The sequence below is a fragment of the Lonchura striata genome, chromosome 8 (genome assembly GCF_050655825.1).
Source record: "Lonchura striata isolate lonStrDom1 chromosome 8, ASM5065582v1, whole genome shotgun sequence".
Lineage (NCBI taxonomy): Eukaryota > Metazoa > Chordata > Aves > Passeriformes > Estrildidae > Lonchura > Lonchura striata.
The window spans coordinates 12,988,423-13,009,984 of NC_140710.1; positions in this window are offsets into that span (position 1 = coordinate 12,988,423).

A 21,562-nucleotide genomic window follows, 5' to 3' on the forward strand; every position below is an offset into this window, starting at 1 on the left:
AGTCGAGACAGCTGGTAAATTTCTTTTGAGATTCTCAAATAAAATGTTAATTTAGGCATGAGGTCTGAGTGATCTTGATTGCACTCTCTCTGCTCAGTTGAGTAAGGACTAGCCTGATGGAGAACCCCAAATTTCCCTCCTTCCTCACTCCCTTTTTACACCTATGACGATGCAGAATCCTCACTTACTTTCAGTCTAAGACTGCAGTCAGAGTCTTGGTTTAAGTACTTTTTCTAGTGAATAATTTCTACATTAGTAGTTTTCTTTTTATAAATCCATTGGGAAGCAGTATGCTTAAGGAAACATATAGCTAAGGCTGCCAATTTGTTGATTTCTAGCTCCCCGGTTGCTTTGCAAAATCATCAAATGAGGAGGAAGAGAGATTAGTATCCAGGAGGATACTTACCTCTCACATATTCTATTTCAGTTCTCAGTGTTATCAGAACTGTTCTTTCCTTGACTGAACAAAAAGAGTCTCTTAACACAGAATTAATCTCATAATCTCTGCTAGTTTGTCCTAAATATATGTATTTACTAGTGAGCAAAAATTTTATTTATAACTATGCTGTCATTTATTAGCAATTTTACTGAATTTAATTACTTCCTCTTAAATAACACCAAGACTTCTTATTTGCTGAGTTTTCAATTGCATAATAATGTGAAGCTATGTGTAAGTATTAAAAATATTTAAGTGAAAAAACCCTTGCATTTCTTTTAAAAATAAATTTGTATTTTTTGTAAGAAAGGTTAACAGGGGCACTAAATGATGTTTTTTAGCATAATATTTTTCATGAGCAGAATATTGACAATCGTCTGAACGGAGCAATGACACCAAATTTGTGGGTGCTAAATCTGAGTCAAATTTTTCTCACAAGACTTATGTGGTGACAGATATTTACATTTATTGTTGAAGTTCGATAAATTAAAAGTGATTCAGAAATAAGGCTTTTCATATTCTTGTCAATAGCTTAGTTTTTATTTCAGTTAAAAATCAGAAACCTTCAGACAACATGAGCAAAATCAGTCTTAGGGCTTAGGAAAAATGTTCACTTCTCTTGCTGTTCTATGCCATTTTTCTAAAAAGAAGTGCAGGACAAGAGTTGATCACCATCATTAATTGCTGTTTTAGCTGTCTGATGCAATGAAAGTACTGAAAGGAAAAAAATTATTAGGATTATTTTGTACTTTCCTTTAAAATTGCATCACAGTCCAAATTTATTATTTCCATCTATGTCTAGATTCCACACTAGAAATATGATTTCTAGTGATTTTCTAGATTTCACACTAGAAAAATGGTGTTCACAAAGGACAGATATATTTATTCCCTTTTTTCTGAAAATCTTGTGATATCTGCTGTAAATGTTACCTGCACAGCTTCTCAGAAGACAGGTTTTGACATTACAACTCACCACTGTTGTTGGTATGAATGTGATAAAAGTACAAGTTTGAAACCATCATAGAAATGGCCATCATACAAGAGTTTTGAAGAAAAATAATATGAAATTTAATATTTACCAGTAGTAAATTTTTGAAATTAAAAGAAAAATGTGTTTGTGGTAGTTTAAATCTCTTTGTGTGAGTTTACATCAGTTATTGATTTCTCTTTTCAAGTACATAAGTTTCACTTCACTTGCAAGACAAACAATGTGAATACACAGATTCATTTTGGAAAATAGCTAAGTAGACACAAGTAATATCATTTTTAACAAATAAAGTAGAAAATACTTCTATTACGTGTCAGAAGACCATTCAAGGAAATAGAAGTTTGTGTTTGTTTGTTTGTTTGTTATAGAGTTTCTCAGAAAACAAAATTCAAGTAACAGGTTTACACAACTTTTTCATAGACAGAAATTTACACATTAAGAGAAAAAGTTTGCCAAATGTTTCTGTTAAAACCTCAAGCCCAGTATTATCAATCATTTTTAAGTTGAAGGAAAACTTCAAACCTTGGGATTTTTGCCCTGCCAAAGAAATTTTTCACAAAGATATATTCAGTGATTTAGAGAACTTGCATTTCCATTAGCTGTTCTGCTGTTAGGTTCCCAGACTTGTCAGTCTGCCACCTTTCACAAATTACATTTGTGAGTTAAAAACAAAAGCAATTCCTGCTCATTTCTTTTGCTGTCTGGAATACTATTATTAATTCCAGATATTATGCTGATTATTTGCATTACAGTAGTCAAAACAATGATGAGGTATTTCCCTTCAAAGATTGCATCTCATTCAAAACACATTTAACTTTTATGTTCTGAAGCATTTGCACAGATTTTTAACTATTGGAATTTCTTGTCTGGTAATATTTTAAACAATTGCATTCCAATGAAACTGCATAACCTGGAAATTCCAATACAACTGAATAATCTGTTATCTGCTGAAAACAGCTTAATTTTAATATGCTGCAGTTGACTTAAAGGTTAAGCAATCTCTTAAAGAATGTGAACTTGTGAATTAGGGAGGTCTTATACTCTCAGGTGGCATTTTATTCACCACAAGAAGTAACTGCTAATGAGCTCTCTAGCTAGCAAAAGCTAGATGTAAAATATGTAAAACTTGAAACGTCTAGTGTTTCTGAAAAAAAAACTCCATGAATTTGGTTTATTAGGTAAATTATAATAGATCAAAGAAGGAAAGGGTAAAACCAGGTGTCAAGAGCTGAGAATGACCAACAAATCTATTTTCTAATGTTATTTCATGGTCTACTCTTATTAAAGTATTTGGCTAATACAATTTGAAAATTGAGCAATACTTAATCTAAAATGCATGTTGGATTAACATATATAAAAACCTCAGTATGATGCCTCGATGTGCCAAAGAACAGGCTCATTATGTAGGAACCAATTTAATCCTTTTCTTTTGGTCCAAATCAAGCTTAAGCTAAGTGAAGAGTCCTGATTTGGAGTATTTAGGCTAAAAAAAATTTAAAAATCTTTCCTTTGAGAGTTCATCCCTGAGATTAGAGAAATGGGATTCTAATAAGAGCCACAGAATGTGCTCCAGCACACTGCACTAGAGACTAAATCTCTGACAAGAGAAAACCTCGGAGGACAAAGCGCCCGTAGGAACAGCGATGTCCCACCCCTCGGGCATAGTAAGCACTGCTACTCTGAGCACTAAGGCAATACTTGTTTTGAGCCCCTAATTTTTCAAAGCACTAATGGATTTATATAATCTCAAAACTGTTCTACAAAGTATCTGGGCATGTGCAGAGCTTCTGCTAGACTCGGTGAGACTTAAGGAGCTGGCTGAATGGCCTCGAAGGCAAGCTGGTGCTTAAAGACAGTTGGGTGCTGAAATGGTTTGCTGTGGCCTCACCTCAGGTCCCAGGGGCAGTTTTGGGCACCACAAGATAAGAAACATGTAAGGCCATTAGAAAGTGTGCAAAGGAGGGCTGTGAAGATGAACAATCCGGAGAGGGAGACATAAGAGGAGGGCTGAGGGCACCGGGTGTGTTCAGGCTGGAGGAGGCTGAGGGCAGAGCTCACTGCAGCCACAACTTCCTCGTGAGGGGAGGAGGAGCGGCAGGGTTGGTCTCTGCTCAGGGACAGTTTTAGGTTGGGTTGGGTATCAGGAGAAGCCTTCACCCAGAGGGTGGCTGGGCACTGGAACAGGCTCTCTAGGGAAATGGAACAGCACCAGCCTGCCAGAGTTCAAGGAGAATTTAGACAATGCTTTCAGGAAAATGGTGTGACTCTTGGGGCTGTCCTTTCAGGGCCAGGAATCAGACTTTGGTGATTGTTATGGGTCCCTTCCAACTCAGGAATATGATTCTATGATTCTAATTCAGAAAGCAAAGTTACAGAAACATAGCTGTGTGTGTAAATGTTGACATTACTAGATATCTTAGATTTCTACGCTAAATTAATTGTAATATTAATGTTTTAGTTGGTTGAAAATTATGACATGAAAAGGAGTGTAACTAAAGAGAGACTTTGATGCATTAAAATGGGATTTCAATCCATAATAGACACCCAGAATGAAGAGGAAGTTGCAACTTATTCTTGTTTATCTTATAAATATTTGCATCCTCCACATGCTTCTATTTGTTCTATCTCAAGTATCTATTCAAAGTTCCAAATTTTCTTCTTTTGAAGGTTTTTTAGTGATGCCTTTTCTTCAGATGAACTGTTCATCCTGCAGCCCATACCTTGTGCTGAACGCTCCTTAGCATGCAGTTGTCTTGTCCCACAGACTGGTTCTGACTATGGAGAAGAATTTTGTTTCATTTCTTTCTCATTCAAGGTTAAATTTTCCTCTGCCCTTTCTTAGGGACTGTGCCTTAATTGGGCTGATTATATATTTCACATTACAGCTCTGGGAACAGAACCCCTGCAGGGAGTGATGCAGCTTCTAAATTAGACCATCTCGCCCTGACTGTGACATAGCAAATCTCAGCATCCCTTAAGCAGAGCAGTGTAGGCAGATGCCAACTGAATACATCTGTCCCCCTGCCTGTAACCCAGTGGTTATGACACTCCCTAGAAAGACAAAAAAAACCATGATTTTAAAAGACTTCAGGGAAAAACAAGTATGGAAATAGAGTGGTTTGTACGTGAAGAACACTAGCTCAAGCTAATTTTTTAGTAGAAAAGAGCTTCAAATGCATGTTGCCAGGTTTTGGCACTTCCTGGAAATACCACCCACATCTGAATGTCCACAAGGAGCTTAACCTCTGGCCTAGAAGTAGGATATTTTTGCAGAACCCCCATTTGGGCTTGAGCAATTTGACAAGTTTAGGAAAACTTCCTGGAAACAATCTTTTGCTCCATCACACTGGCTGAAATAACTTCTCCTGCTACGTTTCAGTGAGGGGAGTGACAGTGGTGTTATGGGGATTAGGGAGCCGCGCTGTGGGATTTGAGCTCCCCTGCTCTTCCTCGGGCAGCCTGTGTATCTGACTTCTGCATCTGAAAGATTGCTGGAAGAAACAGAAAGCATTAATTTATGTTAACCAGGAGCTCTTGCAGCAGTCATAAATATTGTTTTAGATATAACAGATTATGCTCATCTACCATGGCTTTCTAGAATAGGCTTCTTTTATCTGATGCAAATTACAAATATGTTCTTTTCTCTCAGTACCAGAGAGATACATACATAGTTTGATGAAAATGCACCCCATGCTAGATGGTATGATTTGATATGGAGGACTCATTGGAAGGCACTAATTATACAGTCTCCTTTCATTGATATATCAGTGAAGCAGTAGTACATCTTTATAAAATGGCAAGAGAAAGCCTGCTGCAGGAATAACTGAGCATTTCTCATATGACCTACTGAAAAATGAGTCTGATAGCTAAAATATAGTGAGTAAAGTAGTTCTGTCTTGCAATAAATCATACTATTTAAAAAAAAATGTGTTTTTTCATTAATCTCCTAAGGTAGTTATATATCTTCATATGTCAATTTTTTATATATCCATATCTATTGAAAGGTATCAGAAATTTAAATGGTGTTTCCTATAAAAAAATTAATTTTGAGATTCTAAGCTACACTGCTTCTCAGGTTCTGTGTATCTTCCCACTTAATGTATTAGCAGTTCCTGCTTGCTTTGGATGTTATACATCTCCATTGCATATGTTACTATTCAATGTTTGAAGAATCGTGATTTATCAAAATTGATGAAAGAATGCATCTGGGCTACAGTGCAACAATGTAGTGATTTCCATGTGAGATAATTTGGAAATATGGGGTATAAATTAGCTTTTGATTACTGCCAATTAAATATAACAGCTGATGGGGAATTTTCTTTTCCTTAGTTTACCAGCAAAAAGGCTTCCCAGAGAGGTAACAAATCACAAATGGTTGGAAGCAGCTTTACATTTCCTTGCTTATTGATGGTCCTTGACTGTCAGTACAGACAAACTGGCTTTAACATTTTTGCACAATATAAAAATGAATAAATTTCTGCCACATTTTGTCTCCAGCATCAGTATTGTCTATTTCTGCTCCTAGTTCTATTTTTTCTTTTTTTATCCTTCCTCTTATTAGGAAATGGCCTAATTACTAGTTTATCCTATTCCAAGATGGCATATAACTCAGGGGCTTGAATTACATTATCTATGAATATTCTTCATTTCCCCAAACGTCTTCTGATGAGCAATTTGGCTTTTAAGGTGCTCAGTAAACTGATATTATTTGCATATACATTAGTCTCTAAGCTCCTCATCTAGGGAACACCATTACTTGCATCACATGCCCACCACTTTAGACAGCACTTTGATTTTTAGACTTTAATTACACAGCATATATTTCAAAATGTTTCTAGTGTTAAAGAAAAATGTTAACAGATAATTGGGAGAAAAAAAATATGCACAAAAACAATGTAAGTTTAGCGTGTTTGTTGGTAAATGTCTGTTCTCAGTCAGCAACAGCTGCAGTTTAATTAAACTCAACTGTTTGCAGGTGTTTGCAAGAGAAAATTGTACATATATGCATGTACATATACAATTCAGCTGAAGAGATTTACCTTTGTAAAAAGTCATAAGCTTCTAGCACAAAGGTGTCTTTCTCTGTAGTCTTGTGATTAACGTTCAGGTTTCTTTCTCATATGTAAGGATGAGATATTATCAGGGAAAAATCCACAAGAAAGCACTGTAAAGCAATAAGGAAGGAACACCAGCTGTGCTCATAAATTTAAACAGTTAGGATATCTGAAAAGCATTCTCCACCCTAAGACTGGTATTACAGTTAGGTGAGTTTAGTGTATCAGAAAATACAAAGGGATTTAATATGTGTTAAAGAAGGAAAAGTAAATACAAAAAAAAAAAAAATACTTTTAAAAGATCAGAACAGCTTTAGATGTTGTGTGGATCAATAGTGGTCTCATCACAGGTAAAAGTTCACTAGATAACATATTGAGCTGCAAGTTCAAAATGTCAATAAGGTGTGAAAAATTTAAAAGCAGGACTTGTTGTAGGATAGTTCTACTTAACTTTTTTGTTCTTGTGTCATAAATATTTCTTCTCAGTGGAGGTATTTGTGAAAGTTGACAAGAAACTAACACCACTAAATCATTTAAAGTTCATTTACTGCTCATTGTCTAATGATCTAGTCCAATGAGGACTTCTATAAATATACATGTACCTATGGAGATTTATAACTAGGTCAGAGTTCTGCTTCCACATCTATTACTAATTAATTAGGTGCAAATAGCAAAAATACCTCAATGACAAAATCTATCATTTCAAAATTCATGTTTTACTGTCGCTGTATCAGCAGCATATGCAAGTGCTCAGTTAAAACAAAAAATAGAAAACTACCTGCAAGTGCTCAATTAAAAAAAAAGAAAATTAAAAAGTAAAGGATTAATTCTTACAGACTGTACAACACTCTACATATACTTGTTCATTCCTGATCTTTAAACAATTTCTCTAACATTTAACTGAATAAAGCAGGTGATTAATTCTTGTGGTCATTCTGCAGCAACTCTATTAGACTGCCACAAATGTAACATATTTTCCCATGAAGTAAATTATTATTAGTGTTAATTTGAAGGGGAAGGAAATAATGGATGGTCTTTTCTATTATAGTTCAAAAAGTAACAAATTTAATAATGGCAAAAATCAAGCTTAATCTAAGTGAAGAGTCCTGATTTGGAGTATTTAGGCGAAAAAAATTATAATTTTTTTTGTTATTGTTAAATTTAAGTTATGAAAGGGACAAATAGTGGGATACAGCCACAATCAAATTTATCTGAAACCTTTTGTGAGCCCTAGTTTCAGCCTGGTGATTTCTAAGAAAGTCTTTATTACCCATAAGAAATATAATGCCTACTTTAGACCTGTAAATTGACTGGTTTAGGACACCAAATTTTAACCAAGATTAGTTTTGAATGCTATGCTTTTTAATTTGTGTCAGAATTGAAAAATCATGACCAAACTAATTTAATTTTAAGTAAGCCAATAACATAGCTCAAATTTATGCTTCATCATATAATATATTAATGCTTTTAAAAACTAAAACACAGGTTGTTTATAGACACTGTCTAATAGAGACACTTAAAATATTTTTTTTCTAGTCAGAAATACATATATATAAAACTACACATGCATATATAAATTGTTAGGAAGTACAAATTTTTGTATTGCAGGTCTGTCCTCTAATCCTTTAAAAATACTCCATGTTTATGATTGGTGTGTTTGTTGAGACGATTGACTTTTAGGTATTCTTTTCTTAATAATTTTGTGGCTTCAGCTGGACCTACAGTTATTTTTGATTCCAATATTTGATGGCATCCTATTTTTTTATTTTCTGGAAAGTCCAAGAACAGCTTATGACTAAATTTTAAAGTTTGGGTTTTCATTTTTTGGGTTGTTTTTCCAGTGTTAAAATATTACCACAAAATCCAAACAAAACTGCCCATATGATTTGAATTTTGTTCCACATGTAATGGACAGAAGAGGTTTTGTGTTTATTAGTAAGTAAATGCCAGCACTTTTGAGTTTTTGATTGTCAATGAAAATGCGATGTGGGATAATTAAGCAATAATGTAGTGTGCATAGCTATTTTTACCAGGATAAAGTCATGAAGATGAGCTAAGTCAAGGGATTAAATGTTAAAGCATTTTTCACCTAATTTGCATTCAAAATAGGTTTGCTATAATGCCAAATTAAATTATGTGAAAAAAATAAATGAAAAGGCAATTTTAAAATAAAATTAGTTCATATAAAGTTTGACTAAGGTGACGATTGATTTTACACATTTCTTATCTTTTATTTTCCCAGCTTCTCAACTGCAGTATTGTATCCAGTTCAGTAGGGAGTAACAAGAGAAAGAGCAGGGAATACACTCAGGGCAGAGCTGTGACTGTGTAGGGGATAACTTCTACCTTTTAATTCCAAATTAGCATTGAAAACAGTTCACTAGAGTCTCTTTTCTTTCTGCTTGGGAAAATTAAGTCTTTCAATGCAGCTAACAACCCTGAACTTAGTGAAAACTGATGTTTCAATTCAGGCTAAGTAAAATGAATTGCTTAATGGAAAGTGGCACTTCCTAGTGTCTTGGTGAGGTTAAGAAATCATCTCTTCAGTAGGTGCCAGCCTGGTCAGAAACAGTGGCATGATGAGGAAAGCTTTGTCTTCCACAGAGGCGAATTTTTAATGTCAGTGTCTCTGACTCCAGTGCAGTGCAGGTCTGGAACTGGCATTTTCCAGACATTTTCTCTACATCTGCTGTAAAAAGACTGGAAAAGAAATCCAGCTTATTTTGTATGAAGGGAAAATGAATGAGGAGAACAAAATATCAGTGGTCTTAAAATTATACCTGTCCAGCCCCTTAAAAGGGTGCTCTCAAGGAGGTAATTCAAGTTGCAGGGCCTGGTATGACTGAGGAGCAGCAGAGCCATGCTGACCCATGGTATGAGATACAGCTCTTCAAGGCTTTGTGGTGACTTTGAGTACAGTCCATATCTAGATATACAGTTTTTCAGACAGAATTAAAAGAAATTCATTTACTTGAAAGGGTCCAAATATATGTAGCTGCACCTACGATGAAAAAAAATAGGTGGTTTTTTTTAAGCTGGTAAAATTTTAGCAATCAGCCTGAAATTAGGAGATATCGTTATTGCACTGAACTAAAGAAAATGTGATTTTGATTTTCCAAATTGTTTTGACTATAGAAACACAGGTCAATGTTTCAAGTTGTCAGAACAATATCATCCACAGCAGTCTGTATCTGATGGCTGAAGACAAGTTTTTTCAAGGTAAATGAAGGGCGTTTGTCTTATCCTATGTTTTCAGTGCTGACTCTCCTTATATTCAAAGGCAGTGAGGTCGCTGCAAAGAGAGCATGTGAAAAAAATGTAGCAATTATTTCCCCTAAGGCTTACCTGGCAGGGAAATTATGAAATAATATGAAACTATGGATTGATCGGTCTAGAGAAACAAGGAGCAGTAGGAAAGAGAACTTGAAGGCAGAAATGTCATTCATGTGTGAGGATAGTGGGATCTCTTCCTTATGCATGGTCCATTCTATTTTTCCCTTGTTTCTTCTTTGGGAAGACATCCAGGTAGAGCATTTTTTCCCATTTGGATCAGCGTTATCATTACAAACACACTGAAATGTGGCAGAAAATTATGCTATTTACAACCGCAATAGCTAAGAGCTTAGATGAATGCCTTATTTTAGTAGACAGAGATAGTCTAAAATGTAATATTTTGAAAAAAAAAACATTTTCAAATTAAACCAGTGATAGAACCAAGTCTGGTTTAGGACATGAAATAACTTTTTATAGTACCTAGAAAGTTTTTTTTATAAGGTCTAGAATGATCTGGGAAAGTTGCAAACTGCTTTAATAATTGAAACATACTGACTCAGATTTGTGATCTGTTTACCAAACCAGCTTCTCAGCTGTAGTTTATTGCATAATTCAATTGAATTTAGAAAAGCACTTCTTTGTAAGGTATTCTATGCATTTGCATTCATTCTGTCAGTGACTAATTCAAAAGTGTGGGTTTTGTGCAAAGTTGAGTTCCACATAATAAAGAAGTGAGCACCATTTGCTCTCTCAGATTAACAATGTGATCCATCATGCTACAGCATCTTTTCCAGAGCTGTGTCTTAAGTGATGACTTATTGCTGGTTTGCAAAGAGAGAGAATGGTAGAGAAAATGTAATTTACTTTTCTCTCTTGGACTGAATTTATTGTTTACTAATTGGAATGTCATATGCAATGAATTATTCAACATAAAGGGGCCAAAAGAAATGTCAGTAATGAAAAGCAAGCACAACACATGTAATTCTGTGTGTGCATCTGAGAGAGTCTGAGTGTTTGTGAGTGTGTAAGAGTATGAGTTTGTAAAATTGTGTGTGTAAGAGACTATCAGAGTGTTTGTTAGGATGTGCTAGAGAAACTGAGGCAGACAAAAGAACAAGAAGCAGAAAATATCAAGATGAGGGATTGAAACACTGGATACTTGTACTGTTCACAACAATATGGAGAGTGTTCTCACAGCCATTTTTTAAATAATATATCAAGAATACATGCTGAAATTTCTTTTGTTGCTTTTCTCATCCCTAAATGTCTACATAGTGCTGATTCACTGCTGGAGAAAAGCCCTCTTGTCTTGCAAGAGGAGCTATTGTTGTGTCAAAATTGAAACTTATTCCTATATTCTGAAATAAAACCATATCACATTGTGTAACTGCCATGCTTAGCTGTGCCAAAGATCTGGCTAAAGGTCTTGGAAACTGGTAATCAGGTATGTAATGTAAACTTTTTAACCAAATAGGCCTAGTGTATCTAAACCATTTTTTCATGTTTTCATTCACATATTTTCATTTTCTGTTTTAAGACTGAACAAACATGATAAAGGTCCAGTTATCAATGGTTTGCTTACAAAGTGGATGTGTAGTTTCATTCAATATTTTCATTTAGGACACAGGAGATTGCAGTTACCTAGTGGCATTGAAGGAAATTAAAATATGTAAGGTTTAAGATTCAAAACTACATAGACAAGTTAAAAAAATGGTCTGAAATAAATGAAACAGAAGAGCAATGGGGACAGGCATAGCACTGTAAACTTGGGCAAGAATGGAGAACAAAGAATTATGAAAAGTATATGCAGAAAAAAACACTGAGGTTTATCATTTATCACTGTTGAACATCAGACAAAAATATCATGCTTTATCAAAGATGATATCTCATACCTGGGACTTAAAAATAGCAGCAGATACCAAATCAATAAAAGTTTTTTTCTTTTTCCAAAGAGATATACAGGTTACATGCACTATTTAAAATAAAATTTGACTTTTTATTTTTCACATGGTGACTGCTCTTTCCATTGTCCATTTTCTATTCCTCACGCCTCTAATCCTTGCAGCCTGGTGGAACTAGGCAGAGATTTTAACAAAAAGTTCTGCTGAACCAAACCTAACCGACCAAACCAAACCAAACCAAACCAATCAATGGTGTTTTCAGCAGAGATGTTAATTGGGACTTTACCTGTAGGATGCCCAAGGTGGTGCACCAGATGTACTTGGAAACAGGATCACCTCATCTGTGTGGTCAGTTCAAGGAACAGAAGAAGAGAGAAATAAAAAGCCAGAGTCATTATGAACAGCTGAAAAACTTTGTTAAAGGATGTACACAGTGGCCCTCAGGCATAGAAAAAGCTATTGTGCAAAAAAAAAAAAAATAAAGGAATAAACCGTTCCATTTCTTGGACAATAAGATGGAACGTAATGGACTTGGACTGCAGCAATTTACATTTAAGTTAGGTGTTAGGAAAAACTTCCAAATGATAAATGTTCTTTTAATTGTTGTACTCAAACAGAAAAACATCCTCCCAACATTGACTCAATTCTACTCTAATACTGTAGCATGAATTTAGAGTGAAAATGCATCTTCTGATATCACAAGGTCAGCATCCTAAAAATGCCTTGAAGAACTGCCCTGTTCTAAACACTAACATTAAAAAAAATCACATTAATAGCTTAGATGATTAAAAAAAAAAAATCTGTTACTGACAATAATGGAAAAGGCTGAGGTTACAAAAATATTCAGAAAAATCCATTTCAAATACATTGTCTCATTCTCTAGTCTACGAATAAATTCTGCAAGATTAGAGATGACACACAATATAATTAATACATAAGGAAGAGGATAAATTCTTGCCTTCAGTTATGGAATCATAATCAATGCATTAGTGTGCAAATCCCAGTATGTTAAAAAGCATAGCTTAAACTACTTAGGGATTATTCTAGCTAAAATGTACATGAAAAATGTAAATCATCATTAAAACATTTATTCCCTACTTCACTAAACATGCAGCTTTTTGGTTTTTACTTTAATTAATTTTAATAAAATTTAATCACCCTAAAAGATGCTATATTGATATCTGAAGAGAAAGAAGATCTTTGTTTTTCTACAAAAGAAATGCAGGACAGGAAGAAGAAAAATACTTTGCAATATCTCAATCTGATTTGGGAGATTACTTAGAAATTGTCTTTGCTGAGACTAGAAGCAAAGAGGTTGGTGCTTCTTGATTTGAGTTTATAGATTCTAACCAACAGCCACATAGAATAAAATCAAAGCATTTTATGAAATTTCATGACCTATCATGTTGAATTATATTGCATTCAGAAAGCACCAAGGAGAGAAAATTATAATTATTTATTTTTAATGGGTTGCAAAATGATTTTATTTACTTTATTTTTCTTTTTTTTTCCCCGTTTAATATTTCTCCACTGACAGTAGTGGTAGTCACCATTTAATATCCTCTGCATACTTTTCAGGCTTATGTTCAGGTTTAGCACCAAAATAAGATGAAAGATAGCTAAATGCTGTGGAACAAATCTACAGCAAATGTCAATCATCACACTGATTTTACATCAATTTCATACTTGCACTATACATAAGTAACTGAAACCTCACTACAAATCTTCTTATATATTTAATATTTCAAGACTGAATATAATTTGTTTGACTTTCAGCTCACAAAATCTCAGCACCATAAATATTAAAAGTGTTATAAATATTGATTTTAAAATATTTGGTTTTCTGTAAATATAATAGATGTAATATATTTTCAGTAAAATATCTGTTAAAAAATGAAGATCTGTTCAAAACTTTTGAATAGATGTCACAAGAAGTGATTTTTATACAGACATCTCTCTGTTCAGGGAAGCTTGTGGCAGTTTTTCAACTTGAGCAAATCTATAAGTTGTTGAACAAAATAAAAGCATCTAAGCAAGACATATTTTCTGTTTGCTTTCATTCTATCCTTATAGTTTTTCTAGTTCTATCTATTAAAATTTTAACATGTTTGAAACTGCTAGTCATTTTCAAAATAGAAATCAAATTCATCACTTGAATTCCCACTCCTTACAAAGGCTAGTGTTAGCAAGTGATAGAAAAAGACCTTTCTGCTTATGGAAAAGAAGTTTGTATTAAGGCTGAATCTACATTGGTTTTAATTGTAGAGAGTGCTTCAATGAAATAGAGCCAGCCATTTTAAAAACAAAGATATTGCATATTTTCTAGCATGGGTGGATACATGAATGCACATGTTTTTAATAGTGATTGCATGTGGAATTAACAAGGAAAAATAAGCTCTTAACAAGAGAAATCACACTTGGTTCTTACACCCATGTTCCATTGTATTTATGTGGACTGCCCATGTAAGAATGACAGATAAAACTATGAAAAAATGGAAGTAGAAAAACTATCACTATTATGTTCTTCATGTGGGGACTGGAATCAAAAATTGGCATGGTACCACCTGTGCTGAGGTCTGTCTAAAATGTGGGTATTAGTAGTGAACAAAGAAGTTGTGTCTATTCTTATTGTCCTGCTTATCTACAGTATTACCTTGATTGACAGAAATGTGTGACAATGAAAATGCCTCAAGTTTTCCTGATTACTTTTTCCTCTCTTCTTTTGTCAGTAAGAGTTTGATGAATGAGATAAGACATAGCAACTGAAAATTCTGGTAAAACTACTTTTCTAGTCACAATAAAACGAGTTTATTACCTACTCTACAAAACTAATCCAACTGGAAGCACAGCATTTATTACTGGTAATATCTTCTGAGGACTTGTGCACATGACAAATTTGATTTAAGAAAGGTTTGATGGTAAATATATGCTTAAATCTGATTGTGTGGCATCTGAGAGCAAGGTACAACACCACAAGAGTATAAATAAGATTAAGGGGAAGGTCGAAGGGAAAAAATACACAGAGTAATTGATTATATATATATATATATATATAAAATGGAGATATCTGATTGCTGAATTTCTTTTGTAACAAACTAATGTTTTCTCTTTCTAAGTAAAGGATAATCAATGGCCATGAAGAGGAACTGGATCTAATTAATAAAATGACTACTCCATTTCCCAAACATTCAACCTTGGAAAGCAAAGTGCTATTGATAAATGTGAAATGTGTTCAGGTCTGCTGATCAATTCTCTCTTTTAGGTACTTACAAGTGCTTTATGTTCCTTAGCTTAAATTAACTTTGCCCATCCAAATCGGATGAGTTGTTTAATGTGGTTATATAGTGCTTTCTGAATTACTATGTTTGTATGCAAATAGTCATTGGACTCCATTCCAAAGGGATTATTAGCAAAGCTTGTGTCACTTACATAGTCACAGTTTCTTTGAAATAATCAGGAATCTAGAGAAATATTTAATCTTTTCTTCAAAATAATTTATATTCCTGAATTATTGATACATTGCTATGTTGCATCCTGTTGATTAGATAAATCTAGTGTTGAATGCAATTGAAGTGATACATTGCACTAGAAGAGTTAAGACCAGCAGACTGTACTAAGGGGGAAAAATAGTTTGACTTAGGCAGGGTTTGCTTTCCTGGTATTTTTTTGGTTTGGGGTTTTGGAGGTTTTTGTTTGTTTGTTTGTTTGTTTTTAAGAGGAGAATGGATTAAGGCCAGGAGAACTGAGCTGCTGTGTTGATTCACGGACTGATTACCTGTATCCACGACTCATTTGTGTTGCACCACATCACTCCACTACTGGCAAAGCAGAACACTCTGCATGGGGCTTGTGCTGGACTGAGCACTGGAACAGGTTTCCCAGAGAGGCTGTGGAAGCTGCCTCACTGGAGAAATCCCAGGACCATCTGGATGCTTTCCTGTGCCATGTGCTCTGGGATGACCCTGCCTGAGCAAGAGCTAGGACCACATGACCCACTGTGGTCCTTCCAGCCTGGCCTGTTCCGTGATTCTGTGAAATTATATCCTCCAAAAGGTGTGTATTTCTCAGTGCATATGTTTATATACATGTATTAGCCATTTGCAACATTAGCATCTACCAAAAGATGTTCTGATAGTAATAGCAAGGTCTGGAGAACAGAGAATAGCCAGTGAGTGATTTATATCATATTAAAGCAGCATGACGTTTGGAAGAAAAAGTTTTTAGTGGGAAACTGTGAGTAGTTAAATAAGCCTGCTGTCCAAGGGTGGAAATATCATATCAATTTCCTTCACTTTTTCTTACTGGGAACAGCTTATCTTGACATCCCTTTTTCTCTGATGGACAGATATCTTCATATCTGTTTTGAGTTACTGCAGCTATTATTGAGGGTACCTGTGACATCTTGGACAAAATAAGAGTTGGATGGAAGTAGTTAATAGAATATAATTAAATTTGAGTTGGATTAGGATGTGATTGTATGGACATATGGCATTGGATTTAAGGAGTTTAATGTAATTTTTGTGTTGCAAGTTTAAGCTTAATAAAAGGTCTCTGCTGTACTGAGTTTCTCAAGTATTTGTATTTTGATCATCAAAATAAATACATACACTACATAACAGTTACAAGCAAAAGATGGGCTAACAGTAGAAAGCTTAAATGCTTTTTTATAAACATGTTAATCGAGTTTAGTAAGTTTCTGATGTATTGAAATACTTCACCTCAGTGAAACTCACTGGTCAACATCTATCAGAAATTAAAGTGTCGCCATTCAAAAATCCTGTGTTGTCTCCTTGTGAATAAATCCTTTTTATATCAGATTGTTCCTACTCTGAAGTATTCTCTCATCAACATCAGGGACTGATAAGAAGTCTGTTCAGCTGCCATGTCTTCTCTGCAGCTCTATGCACAAGAACCTCACCTAAGCTCTGTCTCATGCATCAGCTGTGTTTTTTGGGGGTGATCCAGAGTTTTTATTAAATTATCACTTCAGTCTAGTTCTGAAAAACAGTTTCCATACTACTTTTTAATTTAGAGTTAATTATTCACAGAACATCACTTCCAAACAAGTACTTGAACTTAAGATAGTACTATTGCTTTAAGTAGTCTGTTTAATTTAGTAACAGTCACAACAAAGGGAAAACATGTTTGGGATTCCTGATTGATATTTACAAAATGAGCTGTCATTTTTATTATACACCTTAAGGCTTATAGGTTAGCAGAGTGATCTCAAGTTTCTCACTAAAGAAAAACAGCTCTCTTTAAAAACCTGCTTTGTTCATGGTGTGTAGCTGGTTGGACATTTGGACGGCTTAAAAGGAGTCTATTTAATTTTCCAGATACAACTATATACAGAAACACTATTTATCAAAGCTTCCCTGGGTGGTCAGGCTACAGTCAGAAAAATAGACCTACCACTTATAATAAGAGATAGAGGAAAAACTTCTCCCTTGCCCTGCAGTGCACACCAGCCAACAGAGCAAGGCTGTTTTTCTTATTTGCTGGTTTTTGACATCAAATTCTGCCTTGAATTGACTAAATGACCCGACCAACGACAAAGAAGGACTCAAGATCTGAAGTATCCATGCAGGGAGGAATAAACTGAAAAGAATCAGGTTATCTACGCAAGACTTTAAATCCTAAACTCCTTAATTGCTAGGAGCCCTCACAACATAGATATTTCTCAGTCCACCCTCCAGGAGATGAATTGCTGCCAAGTTATCCTTAATTATCTGGATCACACAGTTTGCTGCAATGTATGTCCTTGAGCTACTCTGAGGAGATATTGGGAAATAATAAGCTTTACTGTTACAGGTGTTAGGAAGGTGGTGCTTCTTCCCTGGAATGGAGAACAATCTTTTTATCTGCTGACCAGGAAATGTAAGTGGAACATCTGCAACCTAGCAGCTGTTGAATGTCACTTTGGCTAGATCAAGGGCTTAAAATGTGCTTCAGTAATCTGCTGCAGCTCTTACTTTTAGAAAGTATATCTGTGCTGACAGTTTTTCCACCAACATACTCCCAATACATGTTAAAATGATAAACAAACTAGCCTAAAATCAAGGTGGTAATGGAAGATACTGGAAAACTCAAAGATATTTCAAGTTTAAATGATACTAGCATAAACCATCACTAAAATTAATGACTTTGGAGGAAAAGTTTCTCTCAAACCCATAAAGCTGTCTTGTTTAATGCCTTTGTGATGCACCTCACTAATACAGAGTTGTTGAGGTGTTGCCTGTTTGAGCTGTCTCGAATCTATAGTTTTGTGATAACCATGAGTGTGTTACATTTATTCTTTCAAGTTTTAAACACTGTCTTGCCAGGGGATATAGACATTCAATTGTCATTCATCATATGGAAACCAGTAAAATCAGTAGGGGGCTTCTGTTGATTTAATTGCTCTTGTTTTAATATCACAATAACTGTATGCAGCAGCTAAGCCATCAGATTACTAATAATTACTTTTTCTGTAATTATTTAAAGGATAACTCCTTTGTATTACATACATTGATTTTATCTGTTTCCTAAATGATCTTTTGCTATTTAAAAGCGATTAGAAATCTATTTACCAATGCAACCATGAGGGATTGGCATATTCTGAAGAAGAAACATTGCTAGGCTGTACTGGAAAATAATTTCACAGTTTAAAAAGGAATGTAGTAACAAGGAAAACAAGGGAAAAAAGGTACAATACATCAAACAAGAAAATTGTTTGTATCATGCGGTGAAAAAGCATCACTTAGAAAAAGAGGTATTTCTTTTTTTAATGGTAAATTTCTCACTCTGGTTTGTCTCATAGCCCTTTATGCAGACTCACACTGTCTTTTGTCATCTAATCTTTGCATGCATCTCATATATTATATATTGGCAAAGGTACTGATAAGACTTTCATTTACTGAATTAATATTTGTCTCAAACCTTTTTGGATATTTTAACTGAAATAGTGTGTCAAACTTTCGCAGTAAAGCTTTGAATGTTTCTGTCAAATATAAAACATAAAATTTATATGCTAAAATATAAAATTAAGAAATAAATTGAGTGTGCACTACTAAATTATTAGTGTTGAGCCATTAAGATTAGCAACTCTTTAAGGATTTTGAAGCATGAAAAACATTCAGGGAAAGTTTGATTTAACATTTTTTCTTCTAAAAAGCTAACCAAAAAAATGGAACCATTTAATTTTGCCTTTTATTTTCTCTGAACAACAAAAGAAAATATAGTTTGATATTTTCTATATGAAATAAATAAGTAAATACATAAATTTGTAATGTAGTTGAGTTTTTATAAACCAGAAATATTTACAGTGCCAAAGAGCTTCTCTTCAATGAAGTATTATATTAGGTTAGATTTCAAGAACTGAAAACCAAAGGAAATAACAAAAAAAAAAAAAATTTGTCAGTTTGGAACTGCAAGAAAATGAAAACTAAAACCATTTTGTTCCTGATATAATTCCTAAATTATATAGACAATGTGTGCAACAGAATACACCTTAGCCAAAAGAAGACAATGAAATCAAAATGAAAATTGGTGGAAAGGGCAGGAGAAAGGGCAAATGAGCTTGTGCTAACTGTGAGTATAGAAGGTACTTGCCTGAGAAATCTGATTGCAGGAATAGATAAGATTTCCAGATTAGAGAATGAGGGAAACATTGCAAACATAATGTAAATAATGGAATGTAGTATTTTACAAATTTCTACATTCAAAATTAATCTAAACTATCTTGGTTGAAAGATTTGCATTAATTTTAAATGGACTGATGAACTAAACAAAGAGCTATAATTGAATGAATGTAAGATGATGAATTGAAAGGAAATGTTTAGTTTGGAACTCTGAAAATAGGTGGTGACTCCTGCCTTAACTAACTTCTTTAATGCTCCGAAAGAATAAATATGTGGTATATAAATGGCTTTTCCTCTTTATGCTAAGAGACACTAAAATAAAAACATGCATAAGAACAGAGGGAGAAATAGAAAGGTAAATGATGAAACATTAAATATATAGGAAAGAAGTCTATAGAAAATCATTAACCTGAGAAGAATACATGCCACAATACATTTGGAAGAGAAAACATGATTGAAATAGTGATTTAAAGGGGAAGAAGATAAACCGTAGAAAGCATGTAGAGCCCAGCACACAGCTATATGGGAATGCAAACAAAGGATGCACTTGAACAATGCTTCTCTCCAGTGCAAGTGACAACTGCTATGGACAGACATACTCATAAGAGTTTACGGTCTCCAGAGGATTTTCAAAGATCTTTTTGTTGTTCCAGCTTTTACTTTCACAGACTATGAGCTAACCAAGAGCAGTCTGGCTGGTCACAGGATCAGAGACCATCTTTCAAATTTTGCATTTTATTGAGGGTTCTTTTACCCCCTTAACCTGCAGAATTATTTTTTCCTCATTTTATTCCCTCTGGAGAATCTGCTCTATTTACACTCTTCTCCTTGGGCAACTCCTGCTAACCAGATCTTTCCTATTTATTGCTCATACTTGCTACATCTTTTGTAAAGTTTCTTATCTAATGCTGTCCATGGTAATTTCATCATCTTTTACTTTTCCACTTCTTTCACCCTGAACCTCTGAGTCTTTCCCCTTATTCTTGTATCCTCAGAATAACATTTTTCAATCCCTTGAAAGGATTTTACTCTTTAGAGGCGCTTCTTATGTAAAGCCTTTGAACTTTAGGATGGTCCTGTAAGCCACAAATGTTGCAAGCAGAACAATCATTTCATTTGAATTTCATAGAGAAAAGACACTAGGGCAAAGAGAAAAAAGCTATTTCTCATTTGTGTGGAAGGAAAATAAAACCTCTGAACTATAATGAAGAAATAATATGCAAAATTAAATGTTAAAATTAAAGACAAAATTCTCAGCAGAAGAATAAAACAGGAAAAAGAAGATCTGCTACCAAGGCATTCATTCGGTGATTTGGAGGTTCAACAGGCAGCTACTTAGGCAAAAATTTCCTCAACCAACCCTGACTCTGCCAAATGGGATTGCTGGGAAAGGGAAGTTGTTCCTTTTTTTTGAAAACTGCAGCTGATTTTCCCACATAACATGACTCAGCCTTCACAATTAGTTTTCAACTGTATTATGATTGATTTCTTCTATAAATTGCAAGATACTGTTCTCACTACAAGTACAAAACCTCAGAATTTTGTGCATATAGTAGCTTTGCAAGTTTGCATTTCAGACATCAATATACAGGAAATATTTGTAATATTTTCAAGCAAAATAAAGAATGTAATGAAATTACCTAAACCTAGTCTGGATCTTTACAGATTACATGAACTTAATAAATGTAGGTCAAGAAAAGTTTAATCTATATATATTTATTTTATTTTATTTCCTGCATGGCTTATTGTGTTTGAAGAACTACAGCTTTATGAGAGTCCTTAATAACTCCTCAGGCAAAAGAAATCACATGGTCCTCTCTCCCTGTTTCTTGTTATTTATTTTATATTTTAAAATATGTCACATTTTCCTAAAATGGAAATTTTGTGATTTATTTTCTCTAATTGATCACAGAATAGCTTTTGGTCTTTCAGGGCTTAAACACTGCAAACGAAATCAATTAATAGCCTGTGGCCTCCTGCCTGAAAACATACCTGAGGCATGTATTAATGGACCAATAAAACATGGTCTGTCATGCCTTCATGTTATATTCCCATTCCATGTGAACAAGCCTGCTTCCAGAGTTTGCCACAGGCAATCTGGTATTTCAACTCTGTGTCTGTTTTAATCTCTGATAGATTTTATCCACTTTCTGTCAAATCCTGAACACTCGCATTACGAAGTGGTTTTTTCATGTTCATTAATGCTTTATTTTAGTTCTGTTTGGTTTTGAGGTGTCTCTGTCATCTGAATCCTTCAAAAAGGGTCCATTTATAAAAAAATCACATGCTCC